Raw genomic sequence first — 6,587 nt, 5'->3', positions numbered from 1 at the left:
AGCTGGGTTAATTTGGGCTGGAGGAGTGATGGGATGATGGAGCTGAAGTCCACAAACAGGATCCTCACATAAGTCCCTGGTCTGTCCAGATGCTGCAGAACATAATGCAGTCCCATATTGACTGCATCATTCACAGACCTGTTTGCTCTGTAGGCAAACTGCAGAGGGTCCAGTAAGGGTCTGGTGATGTCCTACGGATAAGCCAAAACCAGTCTTTCAAATGATTTCATGACCACAGAAGTTAGAGACACAGGTCTATAGTCATTTAGTCCGGTAATTTTGGATTTCTTTGGGACGGGAATGATGGTGAAGCTTTTGAAGGATGAGGGGGCTTCACACAGCTCCAGTGATCTGTTGAAGATCCGTGTGAAGATGGGGGCCAGCTGGTCAGCACAGGTTTTCAGACAGGCTGGTGAAATGCTGTCTGGGCCTGGTGCCTTTCTTCTCTTGTTCGTTCTGAAGACATCATCTTCACTGAACTGAATTTAAGGTGTGGCGGAGTCAGGGGTTACAGGAGATGAGATTTGGGCTTTTTCAAACCTGCAATAGAACTCGTTCAGGTCGTTTGCCAGTTGATTAACCACAGTAGGGAAGGTTTTGTGTAGTGGGTGATGGCTGTCACCTTTCCACACTGAAGCTGAGTCATTAGAGGAAAACTGAGCAAATGTTGCGGCAAAATTGTTTGATTTGTTTGATCTGGGGCTTTTATCATTTATGCTGCAAGATTTTTGTGTATTTTTGAAAATGTCTTCTGTTAAATTACTGCCTATGAACTCACATGTAATTACTGTACACATTACTGTACACACTGTAATTAGCTGTACCGTGACCCGAGGTAGTTCGGATAAGCGGTAGAAGATGAATGAATGAATGAATGAATGAATGTTCGGCGCACGTGCATCGAAAAGTCGATGTGATGACGTCAAACAACTTATTTGGCCCAAATCTTTTCACAAAGTTAACATTGCTTAACAAAAAGTGAGAATTTTCCGATCTGGATAATAAAGTATTTGAGTCTGTTGTTGGCTCCAGTTGGCCATTAGGTGTCGACATTTTACATTTTCTTTTAAAACGCATTCTGGTTCAAGGTCAGTTTATGTAAATAAACAAAAAAAAATAATTAAATTAAAAATAACCACCCTGATACTAGAAAAGTTTGGAATCGCAGAAACTAAAAGAAAGATAAGAAAAATCTTTCACAAAAGAAAGATAAATACACAGTACTATTTAAAATTCCAACACTTAACACTTACAATTAACATTTCAATACATTTGATATGAGTATAAACTTCTAACTCTCGAAAGAGGTAATGCTATGGAAGGCTCAGTTGCAACTAACCTGAAGAAATTCACTGACTAACTGTTGACGCTATGATTGCTATTAATTAAACCACAAGGGGTCAGCAGAAAGCTAGCTATGTGACAACAACGAAGCTTAGGTTTAATCCAGGGATTCTCAAGTGTTGTCTTTAATACATATACATAAAGTGGGCAGTAGTATGTGGGTCTTTCCCAAAATATTACCACAAAGTGTCAGTATTGCAGAGGATGTCTTTGTATTATGTAGCACTACAATTTTTCTTCAGTGGAAGTAAGAGTCTGAAATCTCTTCCAGCATGACAATGACCCTGAACCCCAAAGTAAGATCCTTGAAGACATGGGTTGCCAAAGTTGAAGTAGAAGAACTAAAGAGGCCTGTGCAGAACCTTGACCTTTACACGTTTTAACTACATGCTAGACCTCCTTGGCCAACATCAGTGCCTTACTTCGCTAGTCCTTATGTGGCTGAATGGAACCCTGACATGTTCATAAATTTAAAGGAAAGCCTTCCCAGAAGAGTGGAGGTTATAACAGCAAAGTTATATTTGGAATAGGATATTCAAAAAGGACATATGGGATTTTATACAGCATATGTCCTCTGACATTATTTCCTGGAAAAAAAGAAAAAAGAAAAGAGAAAGAAAAAAAAATATATATATCTTTTATTTGTTTCAGGTAAATGAATAGAATGTACATTCCCTATTTGATGCTATTTGATGAATGAATACTGCAGTCCTTAAAACACAAGATTCTAAACCAACATTCTGGCATTTAATTTGAAGGCTGCAGGGCTGGCATAACAGAGGCAGTAGTGAGGCAAATTCGCCTCTGAAATTCTTTACGCCTGACTCCTTGCTTACTTCCCTGAAGCAAAGTATCTCCTCTGCCTGGGCATGTGTGTGAGCTGTGTCATATTTCTCTTCAGCAGGTCTCTATACTTCTACTCCTAAAGTCCCATTCAAGGCACTATCCAAATTGTCCTGATTCAGTGTTAAAACAAACAGTTTAGTGAGTGGGCAGTTATTGAACTATAATGAATGAATGAATGAAGTATTGTATTCGTACAGCCATCATCTCTTTGGTTTGTGTGCAGGTTATGTGGGAGGTTATAAATTAGGGCTGCCTGGTTGTAAACATATGGAAACGACCCATTATCCCATTTCCTCCATTGCAACTCTCTGTCGGTTATTTTAGTATAAAGGAGACTTGAATCCTTGCGTACAAGCCTCGTCACATTTCTTCTTTAATTGATGTGCATTTTGGAATGTGACAGAGATAAAAATAAAACAATAATAAAATAAAATAAAAATGGCATATTCTTGTAATATCTAAATGATATTCAGCAAATGAGCTCAAAAATATTTTAATGAATTTTGATGAATATCAAAAAGAAGGTTTAGGAACAACAAGCATTTTTCTATCATAAAATAAAACACTATCAGTTATAACACCAGATATAATCAAATCAAATCAAAATCAAATCAAATTTTATTTGACACATACACATACATACAGAGTGCGACATGCAGTGAAATGCTTTTTACGTCTGTCCGGTATTCAAGCATAAAAGGAATGGAATTAAGGATAAAAATAAAACCAAAAGGAGGTAGATAAATAAAAAATATAAACTATATAAAATATGAAGATGAATATGTGAAAAATATATGTATATACATAAATGTATACATAAATAAAAATCTAATAATTGATGTTGTGTATTTTCCCAACAGTGAGGATGATCTCATGGAAGCTCCTCTACCCCACCCAGCCTGACCAAATTCCTGTAAGATTCGTGCAAACACAAAGAACAACAACTACAACCATGTGAGATTTGCAAGGAGATATTGATATTCTTGCAGGAAAATGTTCTAATTGCCCTTAATTTGATTGCTCCTAGTTTAGTCAGCATCCTCTTCCCTTTTATGTTCAGTTCATAATTGGCTGAAAATGCCTCTAAGGAAATTAGTCTAATTTTACCAGTAGAAACACATGTTCATACACACACACAAACAAATAACAAAACTTTTAAATGTGGAAGAAAACTCAATAACAAAGTGCAACCTTTTATAGCATGTGTAGAGGAACATATCATGGGTACTGGTATGAGTCATTTCTCATTTGAAGTTTGTTATTTTATTTGATCTCTGTTATGTTTTCCAGAGTGTGAGGAAATGAGATGTGGATGCGTTTTTATGGAAATAGTGTTGGGAGGGTGACAGGAAGCCAAAGTCTCTACAGCTGTGATTTGTGTGAGTTCAAATGTGTGTTATCATGTGCTCCCATAATAACTAGAGCTCTGTCCTATTTACGAAACATGCTAATTATTGTGGTCATTGTAGAACAAAATTTTAGTGTAATTCCATTTATTTGATCATATCATCTTGCAAAATAAACACAAAAATAAATAAACACAACAAGATACTGAAATACAATACAAAATACGGTGCACTTCGCTGAGTAAGACATGCATGGTCTTGGGACTGAAAAACATGATTTCAATAATGAATTATTAGAACAATTCATATATTTAATATACTATGAGGGAAATAGACTAATCTGCTTATTTACGTTCAACGATTGTTGTATAGATTTCAGTGAATGTTCAATGTGCAATGCAATACATTTTTTTTTATATTTCTGTCATTTTCTAAAAAACAACAAAAAATCTGTGCCTGCTGTTCATCATATAATCATAGAATGTTTGCTTGTACATTATACATGTGGAAGCAAGTCTAATAACTGACAATGCTTCTTTCTCTGTAATTGCTATTCTAAATCACCCCTCCTAGCCAGCAGGGAATAACCCCTTGTGCGTGTGTGCATGCATACTCCAACAAAGTCACATACTGTCTAAGCAGCCTGTGACTGTTATTGAAGCTACAGGTGTCCTGTGGATATCCACCTCATACTGTATTTCCATTCTTTGTTTCTGCTGTTTATATTTTAGACATTCACCTCTAGTGTACTTTGGGGAGTTTAATGCTTTTATTATAAAGCTAGTGTTGCCAAACAGACCATCTTCATGGTATTTGTAAATCATCACACATTGGTCTTGCTTTCAAACTCCTATCGTGTGCCTGCTTGCCTTTTGCTACCCTCAGAATGGGACACATAATATCTCCCTAATAGGAAGGGCTCTAGAAAGTTGTCCCAGGCACATACTGTAACTGAAGTGCATGGGTTGTATCATAATTCATTTTGAAGTGCTCTAGAATATTCTGTATTGTAGAATATTGTAACTGTTCTTATTTCCTTATTACGGAAGGATGGTGGTTTCCTGTCCAATTTTCAATTTCAATCAGAGGGAACTACAGACAATGAAATGCTTATGTTACAGTTGTACACTCCTGCCCAGACATAAGTTGAATGAAAATTCTAATAAAAAAATAAAATCACATATTCTAACCTAAAAATTATTTACATGATTTATGGAAGGTAATGAACACACAGTAGAAGTTAATTTAGAGTCGATGTATGATATAAGTACAGTACAGTAAGTGACACAGTAAGTATCACAAATAAGATTCCCTTACAAATAGGGTTTACCCTTATGAGTTCAAAACAGAACACAGTGCTTATGAGTTCAAAACAGAACACAAACGCTGTATATATATATATATATATATATATATATATATATATATATATATATATAGATAGATAGATAGATAGATAGATAGATAGATAGATAGATAGATAGATAGGTAAAGTACTAAGATCATGTAAGCATGTAGGCATCATAAGGTCATTTATTCATTCTAGGGTCATGTATTCAAATTCTACACTTGGCCTTATCCCTTCAGATGGCCATTGGCATCAGGATACTAGACACTCTCTACTCTCAGTCATCCTCTCTCACATTGTGGCACTTGAGCTCATGATGAACTCCAAACACCAAAACAAAACAAAAAATCCCACTGCATGTGGCATTTGCCCCAAAATGTGACAAATGAAGTCATACTTACAAGTGAGGACGTCTACAGTATCGGTTTCTGTGGAGAATGCTTGGACTGATGACAGCAGCCTCATTCCCCTAGACTTGCTTGAACTGCAGTCATTCTAGTGATGGATTGTCTGTCTGCAACTGAACCCCAAACAATGTCCTTGCCTCAGTAGACAGAGGTCAGTCATTAGCCCTCTGGCAAGGCTGGTGTTTCTTGCAGAAGGAGTCAGGTTTGGGGCTGTTCCTCACTAGATAGATAATCACCACTTATTGTCTATTTCCATCACAGAATGTGTGTGTTTGTGTGGGGGAAGATATGTTGGTTGGGTGGTTACAGGGTACATGGTGGGTATCTGATACCACAGGAATCTAGTCTAAGGTATAGCAACCAACTGTAGTTTATATCTCAGACAAAAACAGAGTGCCATTGCTATTAACTTATGAGATAATCTCTTCCTGTAGTTTTGTTTCACAATTGTGATTCAGCCACATGTATTTTTTTTAAGTCTGATTGTGAAGTCTGATATGATTAAGATTTACATGACTGATTCCATGATGACATAACAAAAATGATGGCACTCCTAAAGGGATTGAAAATTATTATTACTAGTACGTAGTTGAGGTTTCAGAAAAAATATTGATAAAATATCTAGAGAAATCTCTTTCCCTTACTGTTTTAAGATCTTTGAAGATTTTCAAAGAATCCTTTGTCTATTGATATTTGTACCTGGGAGAGAAACTGAATCATATGCCTATAGTTCTCATAGGTGAGCTCGACGTTGTAAAAATATTTTCATGAACTTTTGTGAACATTGTCTCTGTTTGCCATCTTCATTATCATGATCTTATTCTAAGCATCCTTTTGTAAAAAAAAAAAAGCACTCATGATGTCCTGCTGCATGTTTCTTAAAAGGTTATATTACTAACTGAAATGTTCAGTGTCTAACCTGAGGAGATGTTCAGTGTCAAACCTGCAAACAATCTTTCTAGACGTTCCATGTAACAAGAGATTAGGACAATATTGTATTTTCACATTATGCCTTTGAGGGATTCTCAAAAACAAACAGGTCAAATTTGTTATACTTCATGTGTCTGTAGCTAATAAATAATTATAATTTTAATAATTTTAACAAAATTTGGCAATTTTCAAAGATGTCTTCTAAAAATTGCATTGATCAGTGACATGCACTTCACATGAACTTCATATGAATAATCACATCTTTTGACATATTACATATTCCCATTTATTTACACATGATTCATAATTTTGTCACTTGTAATGTAGTGATTAATTTTCACATGTATGGCACGTGTTTTTATTTTA

The sequence above is a fragment of the Tachysurus vachellii genome, chromosome 6 (assembly GCF_030014155.1).
Source record: "Tachysurus vachellii isolate PV-2020 chromosome 6, HZAU_Pvac_v1, whole genome shotgun sequence".
Taxonomy (NCBI): Eukaryota; Metazoa; Chordata; class Actinopteri; order Siluriformes; family Bagridae; genus Tachysurus; species Tachysurus vachellii.
The sequence above is the reverse complement of the archived record's forward strand: the minus strand, read 5'-3'. Positions refer to the sequence as shown.